We start from the raw sequence: 12,287 nt of genomic DNA on the forward strand, positions 1-12,287 counted from the left end.
TTATAATCACTGGTGATGGTGTGCAAGACAGAAAGAACTCTGGTTTCTCAGGCTGACAACTAGAAAAATAACAGTATTTCTGAACAAAAACTTCTGACCCCTTAGTAATGGTGAGATGGTTTTTTTCCAAGCTGGAATCACACACCCAAGTGCATGCAGCCACCACAGATCTACAATACAATCAAAAAGTACAAGTGCAAGCCAACACGATGCCCAAGCTGTATTTAATCAGAAACTGGCACATTGAGGATTCTAGTTGCAAAGACTAGTCTAGAAGAAATCCGGAGTAGTTACTCAGAGAGCTAAGTCTCGTGCAGTCATTTCCTTACTAGCTATTGCTAAATCAAAGCCGGCTTTGTTCTGTCTACGTTGTGATTGCTTTTATACTGCATTTTTGCCTCCTGATTGCCAAAGATAAGCCCAGTGACAACCAGCAGCAATCCCCTTTCCTATGAAATCTGGAAAGCTTTAAGTTTAAGAAAAAAAAATCACTGATGTTGAAAAATTTTGTGGTTTTGAAGAGAACATTGTATTTCCGTTTAGATGTAAAGTGGGCAGAGTGTGTATTCCCGTGGAAAAGTGGTACCTTAATGACCCAGTCTGCCACGTCAGCACTGGGACTCTCGAAAGACAAGTAGTTCAGCTCGGTCCTATGGGCAGCGTGTGTATTGAGTCCTTCGAGAGGGGCAGAGCGAGCCAGGCTTTTGATTCCCTGGGCACAGGACTGTGTTTCACTTGTGGATAATACTCAGGTGGTTGAGTGAAGAGGTCAGGCGGTCTCTGGGAAGTAGGAGGAACAAAACCCACCTTTTGTGCCAAGCAAATTTGAAATCAGGTAAATCTTTTTCAGATTCTAGCACTAGAGGCTTGGTTTGCTGAGGCGTCAGACTAATGAGAGGTAGTTCTTTATGTGCGTGCAAATGTAATAATAACCAAAATTCCCCAGTAATTTTATGGGCTGCTTAGGCACAGAGGATGTTCAGTGCTGCGTTGTTCACCCTGCTTTTGGCCCTAACAATAGGAATCATCTCTATTATCAAACAAGCAAACAGTATTATATTCTAGTTGCTTGCTAGAGTTTTTGTTACCTCTGTTTGCTGCTCCAGAAAGCTGATGCTGGCTGCCCGTTGAAGTATTACTGTGATAATTTTATCCTGTGGATAACTTCCATTTCATATCGCAGCCTGGCGAGCCAATAGTATCCTTAAGACATGACTACTTCTAACCAGTGAGGACTGGATTTGGGGCAGCAACCTATACATGTGATCCTACTGCTGATCTCCTACACGGATTGGTTTCCTGTGGGGTCGGGATGTCTTGTGGAATGAGAATTCAACTTTCTGATTCATCTTTGGTTTGTGACTATTGAAGTGGCTTCGTGATTTTAAAAAGAGCTGACTCCACAGATCCGTCTGATTTGCTCATATGTAAGCCAGAATACCAGTGACCAAGGAGCCTGTGAAAGCAAACACTGAAGTTAGAGGCTTAAACCAGAAGTGATCCAATAAACAAAAATTATATTCTTAAGGTCAATCTATCATGTCTTTCATACAAAATCAAAGTGTTGCGTATGGTTAGGGCTACCCAGTCCTTCGCAAGACACTTAAAAATTTTTTTTTTTAGCTTGCCAGCCCGTAAATGTTTGACTTGGAATGTTTCATACTTGGGGGCTACTTTGGGCCAAATGCTTTTTTAAAAAAATGTTAAAGGCTTTTCTTGTTCTAAAAACTTAATCAGAAAAATCACACAGTTCTCATATCTTGCACCCATTTAGTTGAGATGCTCTAGTTTGGGGGTTTTTTGGCAATAGATTGGCATTTGGCAAAAGGCTGCCTTGTGCTTAAGAAACACCTTTTCCTGCTCCTCTGAAACACCCGCAAAACACTCCCAAAATTACAAGCCTTTGGGAAATCTGAGTTGGCAAGCGCTCCATGGAAATTTTTACCTTAGTAGTAAACTCGCAAAGATCCCATCTATGTGCTCCGGCTCAAGGACTGAGCAACCAAGCAGAACCTTCCTACAGATTGCTCTTAGCAGAGGCTGTGGCCACTGCTGTACTCAGTTAAACTAGAGGAAGGAGGCTTTTGCCTTTGATCTAGTGCTCAGTCTGGTAAATTAAACAGTGTCAAGACCTTGAAGCCAGCTGGCAGAGTCTAGATGTAGCCATACTGTTCAGTTCTTACAGACTTTTGAAAAAAAAAAAAAGAAGTGGTCACATCTGGATTTGCTATTGGGAGTTGACTCTTGCCCAAACTAAGAGTCTCCCAGGCTCCAGTGCTGCTCGGCTTAGTTGTACAGGTGCAGCTTTAACGGCTGGCAGCATGCAGGAGAAAGCTGCCGGCCTGAATCCGAGAGGGGCAGAAGTGAGACCTGGGATGGAGCAGCGACAGAGCAAAGGGAGTCCAGGGCTAGGAGCACGCAAGGAGAGTTTAGGAAGGGAGAAAGGAGGGAGCCTGCAACGGTAAAAAAAGCAAGGCAGATCACTAGCAATGAAGCAGGACAGCATTTTCCAAATTAACGAGATGCAAGAGGCAACGTGGGGACAGTGACATTGCATGCAGTTATGTCATCCACTGCATTCAGCAGTGCTAACTGCAATTAGATAAATCAAGAGACCCAAACAGTTTGGGAAAAATGTTAACACAGAAAGAACTCTTTACAGTTTAATGCCACATTGCTCAACTGTCTTGTTAAGGGAGTTTGAAAGGCACTTACCATTCGCATCCAGGTTGGAATAAAGCCTTTGTATAGAGACATAAACCCTTCACCCTGTACAGTTTGAACCAAGCAGTCCATGGAAGACTTATACAGCAGACCTCTGGCAGTGTGCAAGGAGAACAATTACTGTTAGGATTACAAATACGCAATTAAAAAAAATCCACGCCCCACACATCCCCCCTGAAAATTAATCTGTATCAGATACATTTGAAGGAGCAAGAGCTCTTTTGTAAGCTCACAGGAGTCTCGTCAGAACTGAAGTCCATTAAGTAACTGGATATTCTCAGGTGGCCATCACAACAACCGCCCCAGACATGCAAAACTAAAGCAATAAAATGATCATCGAGTGGATGAAGAGCAAATTACAGAGTTAGCACTTCACTCCCAGTGAAGTCTTGAGTGAGACTCAAGGTTTCAGTTTTCTACAGAAAAGTTGGTCTCTGAAGTGGCTGTACCTTCCCTGCCTGTCTCTTGGCTGGTTCATTATCCGGGTTTTGACCACGTCGGCAGGAGTTCCCAGAACAGCAGCTACCAGGCCAGAACAGCAACTGTCAACAGAAAAGAGGAAACTAAGATTTATCATGACAATTTAAGCATCATGCTTCCAGTTCTAATACTATAGAATATAATTTAAAACAGTTATCATAAAATCATGAGTAATAGCTCCTAACTTAACATAAACTTGATTTAGGAGGAGGCTTGCTAGTATTGCTGTTGCTCAGATGTCCTCCCAGCACCAGCTTCCCTCGCCTCTGTGTGCAGTTCTGAGGCAGGGATAAAGGACCCACAATAGGCAGTTTATGATACTGTTTATATAAAGCAGATTTCTTCCTCATTTAAGGCAGTAAACGAGCTTGTTCTGCGGAGTTTATATTGCTTATTCTTAGGGTTTGCTAAATTTAAAACTAGGTTAGATAAAATAGACATTCTATAAAAGTGAAAATTCCTGTGCTTTCACAGATGTGTGAAGTGTTTAAATGCATCAGCAAGGCACTTCAGGTGGGGGCAGTTTTGTAGCAATGGTTGCATCCTTTGTCTTTTGTACAAAGATGTCCCCTCAGGCAAAAAACAAACAAACAAACAAACAAAAAGTTGTTATAAAGGTGCATTTTATCAGCAGCGTCACGACCAAAGAATAGGGGCTTCTGCTGGCACAGAGAGGCAGATCAAGGCAGTGAGGCTGGAAATGCTCTGCAGCAGAAAAGGGGTAATCAGGGAACAGGGCACCTGGCAACACTGTGAGTCACACTGTTGTCCACAAGCGGCGTGTTCAGAAGCAGAAAGTGTTTCACTGAGTCGTAAGTGGTCAGATCTGTAAAGAGGGTAATGAGAAAAACCAGCATTGTCAGAAGTAAATGGTGTTTGTGACGTTCATTGCTGACATAGGATGGAGGCTTGGCAAGGCCTAAATCTCCAGTGCAGCCCCTCCCATTGGCACAGCTGGGGCACTCTGCCCCCAGTTCCTGCTGACCGTTGTGGCACCCAGGTCCTGCCGTTAGACGTGTGAGTACGCGCTCCCTTCTACTACCATTTTCTCTGAAAATCCTACCAAGGATAAAATGGATCCCAAATGGAAAATTCTGCAAAATAACTCATTAACCCAACCCAGAAATGCCACGATAAAGACAGCTGTACCTCTCCCACCTCTGTGCAAGTGTTCTAAAAACGTTAGAAACGTTACACGCAGAAAAAACAGATGATGTCGTGGAAGTTATAAGCAGATGTGAGTTATGGCATCAGGGCATCTGAATGAAAGACAAGTGATCTGAAAGTTCTTGGCAGATGTGGGTTACATTTCCAATGTCCTGACCTTAAAAGCCCAGCCTAGCAACCGGGGTGACCCTCCCAGCGCTTTGTAGTGCTTTACGGTCCAAACCTACCCAGTGGAGATCATTTCCCACTTGTAAGAGGGTTTGCTTGTTAAGGTTTACGTGCCGAGATTGCCCGTTAACGTTGTGTATGGAGAGACATGCCTTAGTTAATAGTAACTCTGTAGCCCTCATTTAACAGCTCCTGCTGCAAACATTATCCATCCAGTGATTCCTCTACTGCTACTTAGCAAGATGTAAGCATACACCACCTCTGATTTTCTATCTTTAGAGAGATTTTTTGGTCACGCTGCTAACATGTCCCTCTGCTGATTGATGTAGGAATTAGTAGCTGTCGTGACAAAGAAATTTAAGCATGCAAAATAAAAAATTGTGAAGGCGATGCTCTAATGTGTGCCACTAAGCACAGAGCAAGTGTTCATGGTGGGCGCCCACGGGCAGTATCTTTTGGTCCCAAAGACATCTCCTTCCCCACTTTGTAAACAGAACCTCGGGAAGGAGAGCAAAGACTGTCCAACATATCCTAGCAGTTTTGGAGAGGCGCAGGAAAGCTCTGTCTGTGTGTGGAAGGAGTGAGTGCTTCTTGGATCAGCCGAGCACTCAGGCAGCCACGTCACCTTATAACCCTCAGTCCCCGCCGGAGCTACGCTGTAGGTGTACCTGTCTGCAGCTCCAGCACACCATGCCTGGGCTGTGGACCTTGTTGATCTGAACACTGACCCATGGACTGTCAGCGTAGCTCAACCTTGGACCGTTCTTATCACCACGGACCTGCTGGTGACCACTGAGCTGTGTCTGACCCTGGTGACCCTCACCAGATCTGATGCTGGCTCAGCTTCCTGGTTTGGCCTCAGACATACCTCATCACCACCCACTTTCCTGAGGATCTGGATCTCGGTGGAACCTTGCTGGCTCTGCCCTGCTCACCTTGCTTGGGCACCAGGGAGCCGGGTCTTGGCTGGTGAGGTCCCTGCTCTGCTGGCCGTGGGACCCCCTCAGCTCCCAGCTCACCATCCCTGAGGCATAAACTGTTATTTTTAAGCAACATGATTTCCACAGGAACAAAATGCTCAAGGCACAAGTCACCTGCAGTGTGCTTCAAACAGGTCCCCAGTGTAGATAACCAAGAAACAAAGACCAGGGGAGTAGCTGACCTCTCCTTTCTTAAGGCTTAGATGCGGCCTTAAGCACTGCAGACCAAGTTGTGAAACTTACCTCCCATGTTCACCAGGGCAGCTCTCTGGACATTGGGCACCCATCCAGCCCAAAGCCCCCGTATTCCTCCTTCAGACAGGATCTTCATAAATGCGTGGTGCACTCCTCAAAACCTGAAATCAATATGCAACTGGTAAGTAGAGAGCCCAGCTACGGAGAGATCTTTGCATGTTCCTGTGCCTTGCTGCACCAGGTCCTCGCACAGGAAAGGCAATTTATACCTGCAAGGATCTGGCCCTTCGGATCCATTTTTTGATCTGTTTTTGGATCCACTTTTGACTTTCATGCCACAGTATTTTACCAAACTTACCGGTTGTACCGATAAGCAGCAATTCGGTCGCTAATGACAGACAACCTTTGCTCCCACAGCTGGAGTGCAGTGCTAAACGGACAAGACACTAAGTGGTGCCAGCAGTTTCGGATGCAAAGAGCAGCGTGTCCTGGTATTTGCAGGAGGATCTCAAGCCCTGCTACCTGCAAGTGACCCAACCCTGCCCGGTGTCTGTGCATCCTGGGTGAGCCATTTCCCCCATCCTTTCTTCCAGCTTCCCTTCCTCAGAAAGCATCCTTCCCCCCCTGCCCCCCGGCAGCGCGCTGGCATGGACGTGCTGCACATGTAGGGTGGGCGAGGGTTTGTGATCTCTGGGACCAATACACCAGAACAAGGAAGGCGAGTATAAATGGAGTAAGGAGGAATTCTCGGATCCCCAACCCTCCTGGCTGCCCAGAGCCATCCTGTGCCCCCCAGGCACTGCTGTTCCCCCAAAAGGGCTCCGACCAGCTGGGGAGAGGGGGTGGCAGAAAACAGAAGGAACCGCACCCTCGGCCACAGAGTAGTCATTAACGGGAAGAAAAAAAACAGCTTTGAGAGCAACCAACCGTAACGGCTTTCCTTCCAGCTTCCTTTTTCCTTCCGTCTGCATCTGCACCTTCACCAGATCAGTCGGGCTGGCGAAAAACTGTCCGATGGCACCCGCAGACATGCCGCCAATTACAGCTTTCCTGCCAAACAGGGAGAAAAACGCGCAGCAGAAAATCTCACAAATAGCAGTGCACGAGCTGAAGGGTTCAGCAGCACAACCCAGGCGAGACAAATGTAAATGGTTATTCCTTATAGTAACAGCCAAAGTTAAGGTAATAATTGTGACGACTGCAGGTAGTTAAGGTAGTCAATGATGCATCTGTCAATTTTAAGAAAGGGTTAAAACTTGTCTGGGGTAAAAAATCCAGTTATTATACATCACCAAGAGGCTCTGCTTCCTCTCCAGATTCCATTATGCTCCTCACTTAAGGTTTAAAGGCAGGATGGCAAGGTACACGAGTAAGGGATGGTGCTCCATGTATTGTAATCACTGAATGCCAACCTAAAACTCTAAACTACTTGCTGATATACGATTTTTTTTTTTTTTTTAATCTCTCATTGCTACTAGATGTGTCATGTTAATTTTCTGGTTCTACTTACTTTAGTAGAAGCAGAAATTTTGCTATTATACCCCTTCCCATAGCACCAAGCATGACAAGTACTTTATCTGTATGAGATTTTATAAATCTTATCTTAAAACCAGTTATATTTTGGACCCAAGATTTGATTTTGGAGTAAATACTTGATATGATACTATCTATGATTATAAAAGTACATTTTAACAATAAGGATTTGACAATTAGAAATTACCAATTTTTGCAACACTTCTGTAAAAATCTGCTCATTCCCCACAGACAATGACTTAGTTCTGTGGCTGTATGCCACACGCATTGTCAAAAAACAGGAGTGAAGTTTACCTGTGGCCGAACTAAGCTTGCAAACCAAGAACTTTGGTTTTGCTTTTTATAGGGATCACTTGTCTCCTGAGGAAGGATGCACAGATTTAACTTAGGCTGACGTCTGTCATACACACATGAACAAAATAGCATTGATTCCTTCACGATCTGCCTCTTCAGTAGCCAGGGCTAAGATACAACACCAAGATGGGGAAAGCTTCCTATTCCCCTTGCTTAAAATCCAATGGCATCATTTCTTGCCCAGGCAGTATGGCAAGCAGCAAAGCAGCAACGCGTTGCCATACTGCTCCTGCGCAACACCTAGCGGGGCCCATCCCTTCAGCAGCTGGACGTCTGAGCTGTACCACCCCTCACTTCTTTCCTGCAAAGCTCCAGAGGACATTTGAGCTGCCCATCGTACCTTTGGAAACGTATCATCACCCCGTGCAGAGCTAATCGAGCTCGCAGGTGACCTTGGAGCTGAGCAGGGCCCAAGCTGCAAGTCCAGCTTGGCTGAGCTGGATCTGGTTTGCACGTCTCAGGCAGCTGTAGGGTTAGTCACAGTTACTCGTGCTGGTGTCGGGTTTGTACAGTTGCTCACGGCTTCTCCAGCAGCCGTTGCACACAGCTGTAGGGTCAGCCACGACTCACCTGCGCTTCCCAACATCCCCCAGCCCACGTGGAAATAAAGGAGCTGCCACTACATCACAGGCCTTGAGTCATGGTGAACCCGCCCTGCCTCCACTGTGGTTTATCGTGTTTCTCCATCTCTTTCGTAGAGTATCCTTATTAATCATAGTCCTAGTTAAGCCTCTGAGAAAACTATTCCAATATTTCTTAGGCCTCTTCCCAGCTGAATGAAAAGGTACTGCTCTGAAACTAAAATTAGAAAGTCCGTATCAATGCTTAAACGCCTACTTTATAATTACCCTCTTTAGGGTAAGTGAGCCCTGAGGAAAAGACAGGTCTTAGGGGTGCAGGACTCCTGCAGTAAGGACAATCCCCGAACAGGCAAAAGTGTAAATATGCAACATTACCAGAAAGGAAAGCTTTCATCCTCAGCCCTGCCAAGCACAGAGTCACGGAGGTGTTCGTATGCGACCATCCGAACGCCAGAGTACACTGTGGAAAACAGAAGCAAGAGATGATTCTTGGGTCTGACACTTCTGGAGGTCACACTGTGATTGAGAGGTCAAAAGGTTGGTTGTAAAACACTGCAGAGCTCGCCTGGGTGAGCTGGTCACTGCTCTCACGTTGGTGAAAGCAAGAGGGCTGCCTGGTAGCAATGCTGGAGCCAAAACATTTTAGCACCAGAGAATCTCTCTGGCTGAGCTGAGTCTGAGTCTGCCAGGAGGCAGCATGGCTTATGCCCACATGCTGAGGAGATGTGACTGCATGGCTTCCCTCTCAGCTGGTGCCCAGCACAAACCCCCCCACAAGTGCTTTTGAGGTTTATTGCTGTCACCGTATTTCCAAGTAGAACACAGAAAGCTGTTACCTGTGGCCAAACCACTAATGCATTTCTTCCTCCTAGCGCTTGCACCCTTATCTTTTTTCCCCAGCCCGTCCCCACTTCCCTCAAAAGCTACTTAGTGTTCTGAGGACTCTGAGTGCCTGCTTGCACTGAAGACCTTCCTGCAGAGACAGCAGGGGAATCATGTTTTGCTTTGCCAGAAGCCAGTATAAGGCTGTGAAGGAATGGGCAAGAGGAGGAGGAGACGCTATTGAGCCAGAATCCCATCTATTTCAAAGTGGGATTGCAGGGTAGACTGAAGGAGTCCTCGCAGATATATTTAAAACACAAGAAGATACGGCAAACTCCCTCCAAAAGGCTGTTGGCCACAGAAGGCAGGACCCAAACTTATCCCATCGTGAGCAGATAATCACCTATGTGGCGGTAGACAGCCGGCGTGGCTCCTTGCCAGAGCTTCCGTAAGCCCTCCTGTTGCACGATGCCAGCCGCGGTGCGCAGCATGCCGCGGTGAGGGGCCGCCTGGCCGGTGGCAATTCCACTGCGATAGATGGCAGCTTCACCTTGGACCTGCAGCCGAGTTTTTGTGAGGTCCAGGGGAAATGTCACTGAAGAGAAAGAGGAGGCGATTTGTGGAGAACAGGAGATTCACATCCAGATCTGTTCAAAGTGCCGTTGGGCGCGGGTAACCACAATACGTTCCTGTCAAACACCAAGTCTTGCTCCCTTATTTCTTTTTTCAGGTTAGTTATGCAATACTCATACTTGCCAAGGGGCTCTGGGTTAAAAATCCTGTTCGAGTTACTCCCCCTGAATAAAGATCAGTCAAAGCTCTTAGCGAGCATGTGGCCTCTCCAATTCTGCCCAGCATAGCAGTGGCACGTGTAACAGTCAGGAACAGCCCCACAGTGGCCATCGTAATGCAGAGACACATAAAGATGAGGATCTATCCCATGAACCACCCTAAACCATGCTGCTTTTCTGATGCAGACACAAAAAATCACATTTAGCCTGTTATTTCTCTCACTGAAATAACTGGGGGCCAGGGATGATGGTCCAGCTGGATCTCAGCTTCCCGGGACTGCTCCTGAAACAGGATGAGTGCATATTTGCTGCCCCTCATTTCAGTTCTGGGCCAGAGGTGTCGCCCTGGGGGTGGACCTTCCCAGGCTGTGTGAGGTGGCGAGCGCCCAGGAGCAGGCGTTGTCTTTGGTTCACTGCCTCTGCGACACACCACGCTACAGGGTCGTTCCAGAGCAGGACTCAGAGGTACTAGGGGAATGCAGTCACCTCTCAAAGCTTCAGCAGATTCGCAGTCTATTTGTGCATTAACTTTGGTATTCATGTTTAAAGATTAGCAAAGATGGAGAAGTTACAAATCATTAGAGCAACGCAACAGATTTGCTTGCGGAAATGATATAGAATATGCTGAGAAATATTCCAAATAAGTTACTGATCACAAAGTAGTGCTACACAGATGCCAGGGTGCTTCTTTCCTGCATTTCAGCAAGCATTCTACTACACTCCGTTTTTACAGACATCTCCACTGTAACCAGAAACGTAAGATTAAATTTTTCTCTGATCAACCTGCATTAGCTATGAAAAGCAAATTCCTGACAAAGTCAGCCCCTTGCTGTTAACTTAGGTAACAGATCGTCCTGCCTCTTTAGTCTTCTTCCAGAAACCCAGCAAACGCAAAGCTGAAATTAGTCACAACTGCTCTGTGTTACCGACTGCAGTAACTGCTTCGGTCTCAGAGGCAAAGATTCCAACCTGAAAAACCCCTCCCTCCAGCCACAGGCAGGTGGCATAAAATACTTTCAAGGCTTCAATTATTGAAGAGTCACAACGAGCAGAGTGGAATGAACAGATTTGCTGGAGCAGAAAAGCCAGAGTAAACACCGGGGAAGAAGGTGTCTGGGGACTGAAATTCCCCCTGCCCCCTGTAAGTAAATTTTGACCCCCTTCCCTCTCAGAAAATCACAGTGAGTTGTACCTAGTTCTGCCACAGCTGCTGCACAGGCTGACAGAGCGAATTTGCTGGCTCGGGGCCATCTCTCTGGAAGAGGTAAGCTCTTCTCTTCTTCTGCAGGTGACATCAAGCGTCTAACATGAAAGAAGGCTAACCAGCCACCCTGCGAGGGTCTGGAGCAAAAGCTTAGCTCTGTTCTGGGTCATTTAGGAGACAAATTGCTGAAGGTCATGTTTCTCCAGCGCCAGCAGGAGGAACAGCAGCAGCCCAAGTGCCTCCCGCAGAGCTGCAAGGTCCTTGTGCAGTGACGCAAGAGACTCCTGCGCAACAGGCTCCTGGGAATGTAGTCTGTCACCAAGGCTGCGCTCTGCCAGGAAACCAGCAGTGCCGGTACAGTCACACGCACAATTTTGCCCGTTATCTACCCTAAAAAAAAAAAAAAAAAATCATTAATGAGACCTCAAGATTGTGCGAACACGTGTGGGGTCTGTTTGCTTGGTGGGGTGCTGTCATTGACAGCAGTGCCTCGGGAGCCCCCAGCTGCGTCCCCGTGTGAAACAGCTGCACGGGCATCCGAGACACGGATGAACTGATCCAGATGTGGTTTAACACGAGCTGCATTAGCAACAGCTACACGCCGAGCAGGAATGCCAGAGTGCTGGACTGCTGGTAGCAATTCGTGTCTCCTGGGGATTAGACGCAGGGCAGTGCAGTTTGAGCAGGGGGCCTGCAAACCTGGGAAGACAGAAGCCGATCTCTGCCCATGGGAAATGTGAAAGATTTTCCTGGCGGAATGCTGAAGCCCTGTTAATTGTGTGCCAGTCCTAATTTCTCAAAGTAATATAGGCATATTTAGGTTCTCATCATGAAAAAAAGGGTAAGGCATGTACTGTTCCAGAGGAGCTTTTCATTTATCATTAAGGCTCAGTTGAATCGTTAAGTTAATTGTTAGCCGTTAATCAGTAATCCTTAGGATTTGAGTATTTTTTAGGACATAGAAACTTGTCCCTGAACACCTCCCCCCACCCCTGTCTGAGTGCCTGACATTTTGGTGTATGGTCCCCATCGCAACAATTCAGATAAGTGAAAGGAGCATTGCAGGTGAAATTCAGCTGAAGTCAAATGACTTTATCTCGTTGCTCACCAGTAGTTGGTATTAAATTGGGTCCTTCTTTGGGTTAGAATTCATGCAGTGATAAAACAAGGTACTGACAAAACCCTGATTAAAATGGGAAGAAAGCACACTGCAGTTTAATGCAAACATGCCTGGCTGCACTGAGGGTACGAGTGGTTCAGAGCCTTGTTCTGGTCAGTTTATGCAATC

General features: G+C 46.7%; 1 pseudogene; it reads right to left on the bottom strand.

Moving 5' to 3' along the window:
* Positions 1-1,384: 1,384 nt before the first annotated feature.
* LOC147416062 (mitochondrial uncoupling protein 4-like) lies at positions 1,385-11,090 on the bottom strand (annotated as a pseudogene).
* Between the last annotated feature and the right edge of the window lie 1,197 nt (positions 11,091-12,287).

Source organism: Leptosomus discolor, chromosome 2 (genome assembly GCF_034619465.1).
Source record: "Leptosomus discolor isolate bLepDis1 chromosome 2, bLepDis1.hap2, whole genome shotgun sequence".
Lineage (NCBI taxonomy): Eukaryota > Metazoa > Chordata > Aves > Leptosomiformes > Leptosomidae > Leptosomus > Leptosomus discolor.